At 45.9% G+C, this 16,928-nt stretch overlaps 1 pseudogene across 1 annotated transcript in view; it reads left to right on the top strand.

Annotated features, from left to right (window-relative positions):
• LOC148473964 (uncharacterized) overlaps window positions 1-16,928 on the top strand; it is an 83,356-nt pseudogene that overhangs the window by 8,505 nt on the left and 57,923 nt on the right. The window contains exons 2-7 of the transcript XR_015872944.1: window positions 3,171-3,338; window positions 7,722-7,838; window positions 10,647-10,727; window positions 12,047-12,169; window positions 14,751-14,860; window positions 16,128-16,293. The product of XR_015872944.1 is annotated as an uncharacterized LOC148473964 (transcript). The remainder of the gene's footprint in view (window positions 1-3,170; window positions 3,339-7,721; window positions 7,839-10,646; window positions 10,728-12,046; window positions 12,170-14,750; window positions 14,861-16,127; window positions 16,294-16,928) is intronic.

The following is a 16,928-nucleotide window of genomic DNA, read 5'->3' as shown; positions in this document are numbered from 1 at the left end:
GCATAAGTTGTGGGTGGTAACCCACAGCTATGCGAGCGTCCAAGAGGCCGCTACAAAAGAAAAAAAAAAACCCTGATTCAGAGCGGGCGCTCGTTCAGGCCCTGTATCCTCTCACCCCTACACACTAAGGGCCGATTTCAATTAGTGGCGATATTATCATCCGATTTTGCTGATTTTTGTGCGATATCGCGGATTCCGGCATGCGCGCTTCCGTTTTTCCACAAAACACAGGGGAAAATGGGTAGGTGCGATAATTTAACAGGCGAAAATGTAAGGACATTTAGGAAAATGCATCTGTACCCCAAAAAATGGCTAACGTACATCGGAAGTCAATTTAGAAGTGTAATATTGGCCGTAATAAAAGTATTTAGGGTACTTCAATTGTGTCGGTTGGCTGTAATTTGCGTATTTGGGAAAAAAAAAAAAAAATGATGGACAGCAATTTTTTTTCCAGGAAATTACTGCTGCACGTAAATTGGGGGTACGTTAAAATGGGTGCAAGTATATTTTCATGTCGTAAAAGCGCATTTTTAAAAACGCCTGCAGCAACCGTGTGTAATGTTTAAAACACCTGTCGCATCCACATAGCCCCCCGAAAATACCAGACTCAGGGCCTGAGTCAGAGCCGCTCGCTCGCAGTGTGCGTTCGCAAGAGGCCCAATGTTCTGTGTACGTGCATGTGCACGCTTCGTTCTGCGCGTGCGTGAATTACACACTGCGATCGCATCGCTCTCGCTCGCCCAGCAAAGGCAGCCCAGGTTAATGAGTGACAGGAGAGGCCGTTTGTGGGTGGTAACAGGGGCAGGACACTAATAATGGGGGGTTTGGAGTTGCAAACGCAGGCGTGCCTGAGTGTTTCAACGCAGTTTTAGAGGCGAGCATAATTAACAGCCAGCGTCATAGTACACGTCACTTGCCTTTTAGGGTAAAGCTACCTCAAGCACTGCGTGCACATCCGATGGTGCTCGATGTACCAATGTTTTAATACACTTCCTGGAGATGACGTGTTGCTGGTGGGCGGCTCTGCCTGTGCGATTGGGCGTACGCATACACAAAGTGGGCGCTTACTAAGACATGGTGAGCATGCTTATGCCTTGGCGAGTGATCGCTTCCCGTGGCATCACTTTTACAAATTTGAATACGCCTCCAGCGAGCGTACACAGATAGCGAACGGGTCTGAATCAGGCCCTCAATACGTTAAACCCATTTTCAACCATTTTATTTTTTTCATCCAAAACTTGACCGGTCATTTTTGTCCAAATTACGCAAATTACAAAAAACGTTCGGGGTAACTTATCATTGGAGGGGGGGCGGGGAGGGGAAGGTGTCCAAAGGGTTCTGAAAGAAATCCACACATTTTTAGGCAAAAATAGGGATTTTGCATTATTTTATTTTTTTTACCTGGTTTGAGATGGTGAAAACTTTTTGCCCGTTTCACACTCTCCGATTATCGCGGGGATAATTTCCTGCAAAATCATGGGTGCAATAACAATATTATTGCGGGTGCGATCATTTACCGCGATATCGGCACTTATCGAACCTAATTGAATACGGCCCTAGAGGCGAGATGTACCAAGCCTTGGAGAGAGATATAGTGGAGAAGTTGCCCAGAGCAACCAATCAGCTTGTAACTGTTATTTCACTGTGATAGATAAATGAAAGCTGGAAGTCGCTTTGCTCAGCTTCTCCAAGCCAAGGCTTGGAACATTGCCCCCTAACTGAGGTGGGCGTGGCTTGGTACATCTCCCCCTAACTGAGGTGGGTGTGGCTTGGTACATCTCCCCCAAACTGAGGCGGGCGTGGCTTGGTACATCTCCCCCTAACTGAGGTGGGCGTGGCTTGATGACTGTGTACATCCTCACAGCCCATCTCCGCCCTGTGTGCAGCCAGACAAGTGCCCTTGCAGTAGGATTGTTCATCGATTCACAGGCCTTCAAAGGTCGATGGTTTCTAACAATCAATAGGAGTCAGGCAGTGGGTGAACTATTAATGGTTGGCCACCGCGCAATTCTGAACGCACATTGTGGGGCTGATGCAGACGAGTGCAAATATTGTGTAATTACTTTGCGCACATGGATAAAAATTAGGGATGTGTGGTTCGGTTTACCTGCGATTACGCACACATCCGGCTGATTATTACCTTCTGTGCATGCGTATGTATCACAGTGCCCATTTGCGAACCGGACTGCAATTGCAGAGACCACGCAGACCCATCGCAGAGTGATTAACAGAAAGTGCTGTTGGTGGGAGGTGAGGGGGTGGTTTGCGAAATGCAGGCATGCCAGTGCGTTCGAACGCTGTTACGGGGCGTCCATAAATTATCCACATACGCAGCCTGAGGCCTCATAGCGTGCGATGAGGTTAGCAATTCCTGAGTAAGGTCAGGGCTTGTGCAAGTGTGCGTGAGGCTGCGATGGTACTCGATGTTACCGATGGTTTCGCAGTCTTGCTAAGGATTATGGATGTGTGTAAGGTAAAGTGGGCGTCCTTGTGTAGTGCTACAACAGCAAGGCAATCGCAATGGATTAGCATACTATCGCAATGAGACTGCGTGCGTAATTGCTATTGCAACCGCAGTTGCGATCCATAGTGAATCAGGCCCTAAGTGACATGCATTGGCATCTAATTGTCTATTGTAATAATTCTGTGCTGTGTAAAAAAATATTTTTAAAAACTTACACGATACATCAAGATTCATAGACAGAGTTTTACAAGTAAGCATTATTTTAGGGCTCATTCTGTTCCAGTTTCTTCTGTGGCGTTGGTTTTACATTAAAGTGTTCATATTTTATAACACATTCCAGGTGCTGTTTGCCTTCTTTACTCAAGTCCAAGTTGTGACTCTGACGAGCATGGAAGTGCGGTAACTAACTGGCCACAACATGGAGAGGTCATTGTTATGTTGTGGTCAAAAGGACTTGGTTTTCCTCTACATTTAATGATGGGGGACACAGTCTGGGTTCTGCTCTGTACATCTCTTCCCATTCCTACTTTTATTAAAATAAGTTCCAAGATTTTCTGCCATAATCTTGTCCTTCTAGGCTTTTCTTCCACCAGTACAGCGAGCTCCTCTGTCCATTCTCCAGCGTTCTAGGTTGTTCTTCCATCCTATATTTCCTCCCATGTTCTAGGCTACTCACAACTCTTTTCTGCTCCCTCCTGTGTTCTAGATCCCAGTATCCCTGGGTGAAAAAGCCATGGAAGTTGCTATTGAGGTCGGGTTTCGTCACATCGATGGGGCTCATTTTTATGGCAATGAGAAAGAGGTCGGTCGGGGCATTCAGAAGAAGATTGCAGATGGCACAGTGAAACGGGAAGAAATGTTCTACACTGGGAAGGTGAGGACCCTAGATGATTACATGATGGAGATTTTCATTATTTGTGTCAGAAAATATAATTTTCCTGGACTGATGCTAAATCATACACTGGATGAAGGACATCTGACATTATTACTTATGTAACTTAGCTTCATGATGTGACCATAATTCCACTTTTAAAAGAATTATATAAGTAAACATTGTGATGTCATTTGCCTCTGGAACTGTATCGCTAGTCATCCATTTTTGTCATAGATAGTCCTAGTTGCACAGTACACCTCCCTAGTTGGGTTACCTGTAGAATGTGGTAGGGTTGTGGCAAGCCCTGCTTGATGATAGAGCATATAGACCCCAAACAGTGCATGTTTTCCAGGTCTCCTCACAGAATCACAAGTGAGATAAGTAGCTCCATCTGTGGATCTTTTAACATTTGCCAGTGAGTAATGACTACACCTGTGCTCCTGCTGGGTGACCTGGAAAGCGTGACCTGTTTGGGGTCCTGAGGACCGAGTTTGAGAACCACTGATATAGACTAATCCACTCACGTCGGAAATAGGTAATTCGTTCTCCAAATTGCTTTAGTTCGACAAATTTTTGGTGGAAATTTTTGTTATTAATCTTTTCTAGCATTCTCCTTATGAAGAGGGTCCATTTACACAGACGTGAGTCTTACATGGACCTTAGCTGAAATACAAAACTAATTGTGCACATCATAACACTGGTAGCCCAGTATTACTGCTCTGTGGGCACTAGGGGCCTGATTCAGCAAGGACCACAATTGCAAAGCTGCACGCAGGCTATAGATATGATGTATGCACGCAAGCTATAGATATGATGTATGCACGCAAGCTATAGATATATGATGTATGGATGCAGGCTATAGATATGATGTATGCATGCAGGCTATTGATATATGATGTATGCACGCAGGCTATAGATATATGATGTATGCACGCAGGCTATAGATATACAGTATGATGTATGCACGCAGGCTATAGATATATGATGTATGCACGCAGGCTATAGATATATGATGTATGCACGCAGGCTATAGATATATGATGTATGCACGCAGGCTATAGATATATGATGTATGCACGCAGGCTATAGATATATGATGTATGCACGCAGGCTTTAGATATATGATGTATGCACGCAGGCTATAGATATGATGTATACACGCGGGCTATAGATATGATGTATACACGCGGGCTATAGATATATGATGTATGCACGCAGGCTATAGATATGATGTATGCACGCAGGCTATAGATATATGATGTATGCACGCAGGCTATAGATATATGATGTATGCACGCAGGCTATAGATATATGATGTATGCACGCAGGCTATAGATATATGATGTATGCACGCAGGCTATAGATATGATGTATGCACGCAGGCTATAGATATGATGTATGCATGCAGGCTTTAGATATATGATGTATGCACGCAGGCTATAGATATGATGTATGCACGCAGGCTATAGATATGATGTATACACGCGGGCTATAGATATATGATGTATACACGCAGGCTATAGATATGATGTATGCACGCAGGCTATAGATATGATGTATGCACGCAGGCTATAGATATGATGTATGCACGCAGGCTATAGATATGATGTATGCATGCAGGCTATAGATATATGATGTATGCACGCAGGCTATAGATATATGATGTATGCACGCAGGCTATAGATATATGATGTATGCACGCAGGCTATAGATATATGATGTATGCACGCAGGCTATAGATATGATGTATGCATGCAGGCTTTAGATATGATGTATGCACGCAGGCTTTAGATATATGATGTATGCACGCAGGCTATAGATATGATGTATACACGCGGGCTATAGATATATGATGTATACACGCGGGCTATAGATATATGATGTATGCACGCAGGCTATAGATATGATGTATGCACGCAGGCTATAGATATATGATGTATGCACGCAGGCTATAGATATGATGTATGCACGCAGGCTATAGATATGATGTATGCACGCAGGCTATAGATATGATGTATGCACGCAGGCTATAGATATATGATGTATGCACGCAGGCTATAGATATGATGTATATGCACGCAGGCTATAGATATGATGTATACACGCAGGCTATAGATATGATGTATACACGCAGGCTATAGATATGATGTATGCACGCAGGTTATAGATATATGCACGCAGGCTATAGATATATGATGTATGCACGCAGGCTATAGATATGATGTATATGCACTCAGGCTATAGATATGATGTATGCACGCAGCGAAGTTTGCAGTTGCGATCCTTGCAATTATGGTAATGCTGCAGGAGTCATCACGCCTCCTGCTGCATTACGTATCCGAGCTGCATTGTCCAACGCATCAGAGTGGTTAACCCTGAACTGAGCCATTAAACTTTGACTTTAGTTTATGTAAATGCTGGCCAGCATAGGATTACTATTAGATTAAGGAAAATAGCATAGTTATTAACATTGTTAATTAGTATACCTAAACATTGGCAAGAGTTATTAACAAATAACAAATAGTTAACCTGTTATTGTGATGTGATTATTATTTTACTCACCTTCTACAGTGCTCCAGCTGTTTCTGATAGCCTTCATCGAGATCGAGTTCCTATAAAATAAAACATTAGAGCGTTACATAGGTGTCCATGATCTCGTTATTGTATAATATTATGTATTGTTGTTGGTATCTTAATTATCTGGAGAATTTCTTTGAATAAAAATATACTTAATTCCCCTGAGGCTGCACGTGATACTACCTTATCTCTATGTAAACCATTTAAAGTTCAAAACCTGTTGTTGTTTATTACTTCACCAATTGACAAGTAAACATTTGGGGTTGTCACACTTGCATGCAGAGTCTAACTGGCCCACAGTGGTACAGGGGAAATCCCCTGTGGACCCCACTGACTCAGGGCCCCACCCCTTAATGTAATGTCATGTTCAAGACCGTGCACTTGAATTATACACTGTTACTTTTTTATACCCCTTTTACAACGGAGCTAAAACCAGGGTTATTGCAGGGTTAACCCAGGAAGCTCCATGGTGTAAAAAGGGAAAGGGTTGGATCTCTGGGTCGAGTGACCCGGCAATCCAACCCAGGTAACTTGCAAGGTTTAACACCGGAGTAACCCGTGAAACCCTGCAGTGTGAACGGCGCGCTCCGAGTCACAATGACCTGGAGTGCGCACTCTGGGTCTTGATGACCTGCAGTGCTCCGCATGCCGGCCGATTGGTCCAGCTTCAGTGGCGCTTGGAGATGACGTCATCTCCAAGCGTCCACTTCAACGCCGGAAAAGCCGGGTCTATGCAGACATGGCTCCGGTGTGAACGGCACCGACTCGGGAATATCCTGGGTCGGCGCTGGCTAAATTCCGGGTCTGATCCGAATTGGAACCCCGTTCCAACTCCGGGTCAGACCAGGAATCTAGGTGTAAAAGTGTTATAACATATCTCCCAACTGTCCCGATTTCAGCGGGACAGTCCCGTTTTACAGGCACGGTCTTGCTATGCCACCCGCGGGCCGCAGTGTCCCACGGGTGGGGGGGAAGTTGGGAAAGACACGCTAACACCGCTGCTCTGCATAGCTGAGCACCGGTGAATGGTTGACGTGCACCTAAGCCGCGCACAGACGTCTCTCTTTCTCATTTTTAAAAGTTGGGAGGTATGCTATCACAATGGTTCTCAAATTCGGTCTTTAGGACCCCACACAGGTCACATTTTCCAGGTCACCCAGCAGGTGCACAGGTGGATTCATTGCTCACTGACCCATTTTAAAAGATCCACAGGTGGAGCTAATTATTTCACTTGCGATTCTGTGAGGGGACCTGGAAAACATGCACTGTTTGGGGTCCTGAGGACAGCGTTTGAGAACCTGTGCTCTATTGGATCAGTGGTTCTCAAACTCGGCCCTCAGGACCCCAAACAGTTAATATTTTCCAGGTCTCCTCACAGAATCGCAAGTGAAATAATTAGCTCCACCTGTGGATCTTTTAAAATGGGTCAGTGAGTAATGACTACACCTGTGCTCCTGCTGGGTGACCTGGAAAACATGAACTGTTTGGGGTCCTGAGGACCAAGTTTGAGAACCACTGTATTAGAGGGTCAGTTACTGTGCACCCAATGCCCACAGACTTGGCCAGCCATTACAGTTCACTGTAATGACTGGTCAAGTCTCCATGGGGGCTGGCCGCACCCCCTGCAGTGACTGGCCACACCCCTTAAGCATAGGCCCCCTACCACTGCATCCCCCTGGGGGGCCTTCACGCCCCAGACACTGTTTGCACGTGCCCTACCAACTAACTCAAATCCATTCATTTCCATGACTCAGACATAAGGAGTCTGTATTTGCACATTAGCACGTTCTTTGCTTTATCTTTCAGTTATGGTCCACGTTCCACCAGCCAGAACTAGTGGCACCAAATGTGAGACAGTCTCTGGAAACCGTGCAGCTGGATTACATGGATCTCTTTCTCATCCACTGGCCCTTTTCCTGCAAGGTAGGTCTTGTGTTTATTATATGGGATAATGGGCCTGATTCAGAGCCGGACTCTCTGACCAGAGCGCTCGCTCTGAATCAGGGCCGGCCTACCTAAAATTGGTGCGGCCTCCTGGCCGCTCACATAGCTGTGGGTGACCACCCACAGCTTATCTGAGCGTCCACGATGATGGTCGCGATGGTCAAGACCATCGCGACCATCGGGCTTGCGACGAGACCCTGCAGTAGGGTCTCGCTGCCGCAAGCCCTGGAGTGCTTTTGGCTCTATCAGAGCCAAAAGCACTCCAAAAGCTTTTGGCTCTATCATCTATCAGAGCCAAAAGCACTCTCACTGACATCACTAGTGATGTCAGTGGGGCCGGACCCAGACGGTAGGCGTTCCCATGGGAACGCCTCCGTCTGGGCAGCCATGCCCCCAGCACGCCCACCAAAGGGGGCGTGCTGTCAATCACCATCGACAGCACGCCCCCTTTGGTGCGAGACCCCGAGCGACGGCTTCCCCGTCGCTCGCCGGGTCTTGCGCAGGCGCCTCCGTCGTGCGCATGCGCATTTGGGTACCATCAACCCGCCTGCGAGCGTCCTACGCTCGCGAGCGGGTCTGAATGAGACCCTATGCTCCACCTATACTGCATTATAAGGTTACAACAAGCTGGAATTCTGAAGCATGTAATTTAACACCAGGCTGCTTTTACACAGGTCACTCAACTCCAAGGTGACTTTAAAAAGCTGTAATCATTTAATGTAGATGTAAAAAATTCCCTGTGATAGACAAGTTTTTTTTTTTTTTAAATATCTGATTCCCAAAGACATAAGCTGGCGGCACAGTGACCGGACCACTCGCAGCTAAATCCTCTCTCTTGCTGCTCTTAGTGGGCGGAATGTACTAAGCACGGTCTCCCGATAAGAGCTGACCTTTACGATGCCCTCGGATAGAGGGATTTCTGTGTTTAGCACCACTAGGGGAGGGGGAAGGAATCTGATCAGATCCCTCTCAGGGGGCGTCCCGATAAGAAGCCCATAGGCGTTACCCACCGGGATGGCGTCACCAGAGGCGCAGAGAGGGGGGGGGAGCGGGTACAGATTACCCGGGCTTCCTGAGGGACCACAGCATGTGCTGAGCAGCAGCCACAGCAGTCTCCTATGCCTGTGGGGGGGGGGTGATCACACTGATCGCGCCCCCCCTGTCTTTGCGCCGGGCTGAGGGGGCTCAGAGCACCCCCTTTGCCAGCGTGCAGCGTCGCTTTGCGGCACTGAACTTTTTTTCCCTGAAGGGGGCGTGGCCATGCCGCCCACAATTAGGCCACGCCCCCTGCTACCCAGGCCCGCCATGGCTCTTGGCGGACCTATGCGTCACCCACTGGGACAATGCATTTCAGTGCTTAGTACATATAGGAAATGCGGTAAAGCCCCGAAAAACTGCATTTTCGGTGGTTTTACTGCATTTTTTCACTTTAGTACATCCCGCCCATAGGGACCATTTCGATGCTGCTGCCCCCCAGATACAGCGATTTATTCTACAGAGGATAAGTGGAAGTGTTACCCATAGCAACCACTCAGCTTCCAGCTGTCATCTATTTAGTACATTCTAGAAGATGTTAGCTAGAATCTGATTGCTATGGGCAACTTTTCCTTTTGTCCCCTTTAGCAGGTTTGATAGAATTCCCCACCACAGTATGGAAGGAATGGGATTAAAATACCGGCGGCTGTTCAGCCACTGGTTCAAATCCCGACTGTGGAAACCCGACAGGAGGAGATCACGATGCCGGACGGTAAGTATCATAACCCTCCCCTCTTGCCCCCTAACTCCCACCGGTGTCTATCCCTAAACCCCACTGTGTGCTGGGCTGCTGTGAGGGAGGGTGGGGCGGCATCGGACCCGGGCCCATCAGGAAGCCCGGGTAATCTGAACCCGCTCCCCTCCCTCTTGGTGCCCCTTGGGGTGCCTAAACCTAACCCTCCACCCCCCCCCCCCGCGCCAAGCTCCTAAGATACCCCGGACTTCGTTCGGAATGGCGTCTGTCAGGATTCCGGCGTCGGGATTAAGATAATGTCGGGCATGAACCGTAGGCATTTTGGCATGTCATCCGGCGGTCTAATATAACTACATCCCGTATGGAAGAGCGGGACTCGCAGACTGAATCAACCTCGCACTCGCCCAAGTTTTCCATCTGCCGTCAGAGGGGTAGGGAGACCAAACAAAAAACTAAAGACGGCCATTACGTTATGCGTTCGTGTCAGTGTGTTAGACTAAGGCAATTTGCTGACGCAACAGTTTTCACCACGACCATATAACAGCGCTATTCATGTCATCGGGAGGATGGGACAAGGCACAGGATAATGCACTCGCATCGCAAGTGTTGTGTAGATATTTCCCATAACAACCAATCAGCTTCTACCTATCATTTTATAAATAAGTAGTTGATAAAGCTAACTGGACTCTTATTGGTTGTTCTTCAACTTATCCTCCACTCTTTAGCAGGCTTGATACATCTCCCCCTTAGCCTAATCTGATTTGGAGCTGTCACAATAACCGGGGGTCTCACCTGTTTGAGTCTGTCTCTATCTCTTTAACTGTCATGAGGTTACTTACCCACTGATCCTATGGCTGAAGGACCTTTATACTTCCCATAAGACTCTGTGACCGAGTAACATTACTTAATGTAACTTATAAATGAGACCTCGGCTGTACGGATGTCTTTGGGAAGCGACCAGCTGGAAGGAGAGGCAGAGTTTCCTTCCAATATCTCTCTATTATGTGTAAACTCCTCAGGGGGTGTCAGAGACCTGATGAATTACTCCTATTTCCTAGGCTGGAGGCGATCTCATCCCTATGGGTGAGAATGGGAAAGTGCTGCTGGACACCAGTACGGACCTGTGCGTCGTGTGGGAGGTAAGTAATGGTGCCTGTGCGGCGCAGGCGGAAACATGGAAACCGATAGCCGATAAGAGCAATCTTGGGTCACTTTCAACATTAAATCCAAATGTTTTTTTTTCTTCTGTATATACTATAGCACAACTCCGACAAATATTACTGGGTGTGGTGAGACTGGGTTCAGAAGGCCGACACCAGCATGTCGACAGGTTCTGATCGTCACCAGTCAGAATGTCAACATTGATGTTAGATCGATAACCAATATGTAGACATACAATTAGGTCGACCTGGTTAAAAAATTTTGACACATTAAAATGTCAACATTTAACATGAATGTCGACATGTGATCTTTTGCTTCTTTTTGCCTAACCCAAAACCTAACCCCAACCCCAAGCCTAACCCTAACAATCAACCGAAAAAACATATGTTGATAGTCTGGTGTCGACATGGTCAATTTTACCATGTCAACACTAGACATTTTAACCCTGTAGACCTAATTGTTTGTCGAAATATTGGTTGTCGACCTAACGTCCAGGGCGGCATTCTTCCAGTCGACATTCTGAACCTAATGGCATTCTGGTGTCAACATGAATGCTGACCTTCTAAATGCCGACTACCTGACTGGATACCATAATACTTATTTCATTTAGCTCCAGAGATTGAGTTCGTGCTGATTCTGAGTCAGACACGGTCGCGGCCGTCCTTGCGTCTTTTTGACGCAGTCGCATCTGTGACTTTATACTAATAACGCTACAAAGCCCCTTCCCTGGTATACAGCCGTGCATCCGAATGTGCAAAGACTGAGATGCCCACTGTCAGCGCCCACAGGCGTGAAAATAGCACTTGGTGCATCTTTTAAAGTAAACACAACATTGAAACTTGTGCCAACCCTATTGCCGGCGAGTGTAGCCATCTATGTTAGCGGTTGATTGTCTCTGTATGCAAACGCTTTCAGCGCCACGCCGCGACACTCCCGTAAGATGCTACTTCTCCCTGCCTCTTTTTAGCCGCCCACCCATTACCTCCCAGTCACCATCCATTTCTGCTACTGGGCGTCCAAATCTGTACTGCGACTCTGTACCTACAAGATCGTGACGCAGGGGCGGTGAGACTCAGGCACATGTGCGCAAGACAAACATTGATCCACTGCGTCCGGCATCACCGATACGTCCGACTCAGAATCAGGACCTACTGTATGTGTTTTCATTGAGGGGCTTTAAAGCGTTATTTATAATGGTTAATGAACTCTTAGGTAAATATTTTATCTGGTGCATTGTACATACCAAGACCTTGCTTCCCATTCCCTGACCGATGATCATCCATCATGTGCTGTGCAGGCCATGGAGAGGTGCAAAGATGCCGGGTTGGTAAAATCTATCGGAGTCTCCAATTTTAATCGCCGCCAGTTGGAAAAGATTCTCAATAAGCCCGGACTGAAGTATAAACCCGTCTGCAACCAGGTACTCCCTGATTCCTTCTCCTTGTGATGCGAAACCACCAAGCTCCATGTCCTATGTACACTCTGTAAGGTCATTATTGTGTACAATGATAATTACTAACTGGGATGCCATATAGTCAGTACAGCAAAGATGGAGGCAAAACTGATCACAAGACTGTTATTGTGTGGTCACCGTATTATTTTATTACCCTTTTGCCTTCTATTGACTATAAATGATTCTGAGAGGAGAAGAGTAAAAAGCTGTGTTTCGTTAAATACCCTCCCCCCCAACCCCCCACACACGCACGTACTCCTTGCACCCGAGACAACTGCCTCAGCTGCCTGACCCTTTTCCTATCCGATAACTATGCAGTGCAGGCCAAGAATGCTTCATGAAGGTGTAAATAATATATGTGTACCTTCAGCCTATATACAAGGGTAATCTAGAATGTACAATGCATTCAGCCTGTATACAAGGGTAATCCAGAATGTACAATGCATTCAGCCTGTATACAAGGGGAATCCAGAATGTACAATGCATTCAGCCTGTATACAAGGGGAATCCAGAATGTACAATGCATTCAGCCTGTATACAAGGGGAATCCAGAATGTACAATGTATTCAGCCTGTATACAAGGGGAATCCAGAATGTACAATGTATTCAGCCTGTATACAAGGGGAATCCAGAATGTACAGACCATTTGGCTGTAAAAAAAAAAATGTGGTAATTGTTTTTATTTTTTATACACAGAGGACCTCATTCAGAGTCGGTCGTTGCGGCCGCACGGTCGTACTGGAAAAGGGGCCGGATATGCAAATGATGCACACGCATGTTGCGTCCCTAAGGTCAGATCGTTAGCTGGCCGACCAAGGGGAGGATGCGGTCGGATCGCTAAAAAAACGCCCCCATCTCGTACGCATTACACGTCATCTCCGGCCATATAAGGATTAATCGCGAGCGTCGGAAACCATCGGAACTGGTCGTAGAGCTAAAGGTTGACCATACCCTCTCTTAAGCTCTACGATCACGTCAGTGTAAAACCTCCCATGTCACGTGTGCCATGACACTACTTTGTAATTTATGCACTCCCATAAAACGCAGTTCGCATAATTAGGCACGCCTGCGTTCGAATCTCCACACCCCCGTTTTCAAGCACCTTCCCCGGTTACCACCCACAAACGCCTCATCCTGTCACTCAAACTACCGACCTGGCTGTGTTCAAGGAGAGAGAAATTTCTGATCATAGCAGCTAGTTTGCGCATTGCGAACTTTACGCATGCGCAGTTTAGCAAACATTGGTGGCATACGACCGACTCTGAATGAGGTCCAGAGACCTTTTGTCTATCTCTCCACATTATCACCTCCTTCGTTTAGGCCTTTATCATATCTGTCCACGAGCTCTAGAATCCCCTCAGGGGCGTATCTATAATGTGTGCAGTGCACACGAGCCCTTGAGTCCATGGGGGGCCCGCACCGCACACCCTGCACCCATATTTTTATTGCTTACCTTGCCGGAGTCCCGCGTCAGCTGTAGCCTCGCTGCATAAATCACCAAGAAAATGGCTGCCGCACCATCTCCCTGGTGACCTATGCATGCGCAGTAGACTCTGGGCACAGACTACCGCCCAGCGTCTGCTGCTGCTGCGCTCAGTGTGCTGCCGACCGCTGGGGAAAGAGGAGGGGGCCTCGGACGGAGCCTGCATACCGATCCCCTCCTCTCTGAATATGCCCTTGAATCCCCTTGTTGTACTCTGCTGCTGCCAGTCCATTGACCCAGTTGCTGACTGTAAGATTCAACTAATCATTACTTCCAAAATGGGATCCGCCCGGGAACTCTTTGAGCTTAGTGAATAGGTGAAAATCACTTGGAGCAAGGACAGGACCAGAGCCGTAACTAGCCTTTTTGGTGCCCTGTGCCAGAAAGAGCATTGGTGCCCCCCTCATTTTTCAAAGGGACATAATGCACCCAAAAAAGGGCCATGGCTTCATGGGGAACGGCAAGGGGAGAGGCCAGGAGATGCTGGGGATGAAATGAGAGGAAGCTTCAAGCAAGAATGATAATAAACAGAAGTTTGACAGGCCCAAACAGTGCCCCGATCTGTGGTGCCCTGTGTGATGGCACCGGCCGCACTAACTAGCTACGGCCTTGGACAGGACTATAGGGTATGTCCATAAATAATGTCCATTATTTAACATTCCACACCGCATTCTCACATCACCACACACCTGCTATCACCGACGGTGCATTTCGGCGGGTCCTCACTTTCCACGCATTCAGTGATCAAATAACCGTTCACTTTAACAACGCGAGTCGCCAACAACAACAGTTACAGCCGCCACTCACAGAGCACTTGCATAACAGGATAGGGAGATCGCCCAACCGTGAATCGGGGAGGGTGAAAGACTTGCGCGTCGAGAATGGGCAAATGGTCCTTACTTTCTGGATTGCCCACATATTTTGTGCAGTTTTTTTTTTAAAAAAGCTTATTAAAGTTATCATGGTAATGGAAAATATAATATAGTGGGATAATCATCCACAAGTGAAACAGTTGCAGAATATACGGTTTGTATTTAATGAGGGAGTAATTGTGGCATTTTGCAGGTAGAATGTCACCCTTACCTGAACCAGGGCAGACTGCTGGAGTACTGCAAGTCTAAAGACGTCCTGCTGGCCGGGTACAGTGTGCTGGGATCACACAGACACAAAGACTGGTATGGTGCTGACAGCTGTTATAGGTGTTCAGCTGGTTCATTATCCCCCTTGCCGTAAATGTCAGTGGCAGCACACACAAGTCCGCCATTGATGTTTTCATTCAGATGAAGAAGCTTTTTCAACTCGATTCTACACGTTGGGGTCTATTCCATAAGCTTTGGAGAGAGATAAAGTGGAGAAAGATAAGTACCAACCAATCAGCTCCTAACTGTCACTGTACACGCTGTGTTTGAAAAATGACAGTTAGGAGCTGATTTTGTGGTACAGGTTGAGTCTCCCATATCCAAAATGCTTGGGACCAGGGGTATTTTGGATATCGGAATATTCTGTATTTTGGAATAATTGCATATTATATTAAAATGTCTAAGGTATAGGGCCCAAATCTAAACACAGAATGCATTTATGATTTATATACACCTTATACACACAGTCTGCAGGTAATTTTATACAATATTTTCAATAATTTTGTGGCTCAAACAAAGTTTGTGTACATACATGAAATTTATTTATGTGTCATATACACCTTATACACACAGCCTATAGGTCATTTTATACTTTATTTTTAATAATTTTGTGCCTTAAACAAAGTTTGTGTACATTGAACCATCAAAAATCAAAGTTTTCACTATCTCAGTCATGCTAAAAATATTCCGTATTTTGGAATATTCCGTATTTCGGAATATTTGGATATGGGAGACTCAGCCTGTAGTTATCTATCAGCTCCTAACTGTCATTTTTCAAACACAGTGTTAGGAGCTGATTGGTTGGTACTTTTCTTTCTCCACTTTATCTCTCACCAAGGCTCTGTGAATAGACCCCTTTGTTCCGATGGTGGTTCCCCGATGTTTGGCGATGTCATGGTTTATGCTCCTATGTTAATAAGGAAGAGGAGACCAATTCAGCAGGCCAGCTGGTAGCTTAAAAAGCCCAATGATTAAATGATGAAAAGAGGATGTTAAGATTAAGAGATGTAGCCCCTAGCCACCAATCAGCTTATAGCTATCATTTTATAGAAAGCATCTGATAAACACTAACTTGAATCGGATTGGTTGCTTTGGCCATCACCCCCACATGTCCTCTTTGGGAGGCTTAATTCATCTACCACCAAATATAATAAGTAAGTAGTAGCATAAAGTAATTATAGAAGTCAGCAAAACAAGGCTTATATGATGTTTTGAATGCCAATAATAATACGATGGGCATAACATGGCGATAGGATAGACTGTATTCTCATACAATATTACCATTCACATTTTCTGCCCTCAGGGTGGATCAGAGATTACCGGTGTTGCTGGAAGATCCTATTTTAGCTGAAATAGGCAAGAAGTACAATAAATCACCAGCGCATGTCGCCATCCGCTACCAGATTCAGCGCGGAGTTGTGGCTATCACCAAAAGTTACACTCCAGAGAGGATCGCGGAAAACTTCAAGGTAAAGGAAGCGCCAGAAATTTTGCCACAGAATTTGATCTCTGAATTTTACACAGGTCTCGTATACTGTGAAGAGACTTTCAAATATATTTGTACAAACTATTTTGATGCAAGTCTTAAGCTGCATAGTACACACACGATTTTTTGAACGATTATCGTTAAACGATATCGTTTAACGATAATCGTTTGAAAAAATCGTTCACTTTCTGAGTCAAACGATGAACGATAATCGTTCATGCGCGTTCACGTTTGTAGTTCAGTCAGACTTATCAACTGAACGATTTTCATTAAGGGAATATGCAAAACTCGTTTGTAGTTCAAAAAAATCGTTCATTACATTGTAAAAAATCTGACAGATAATCTGACAGAAAATCGTTCATAAAATTGTTCACAAAATCGTTGGTAACAAAATCGTTGTGTGTGTATGCAGCTTAAGTCAAATCCCCGGTTTACATTAATCAAGAGACGGGCTAGATTTACTATTGGCGGCTTTTGCAAGCTGACGATTCTCAGCGATTTTGACCCAGTAATTTAAAACTGCAATAAAATGAAATTGAACCCTGACCTTTCGTACAAACTCATTGCGCCAATTATTTCTGAATCCTTCGGCGAGGCAGCGCCATCGATCCTCTTAAC

The sequence above is a fragment of the Taudactylus pleione genome, unplaced genomic scaffold (genome assembly GCF_031769625.1).
Source record: "Taudactylus pleione unplaced genomic scaffold, aTauple2 ptg000903l, whole genome shotgun sequence".
Taxonomy (NCBI): Eukaryota; Metazoa; Chordata; class Amphibia; order Anura; family Myobatrachidae; genus Taudactylus; species Taudactylus pleione.
This window is presented reverse-complemented; position numbering and strand designations above follow the sequence as displayed.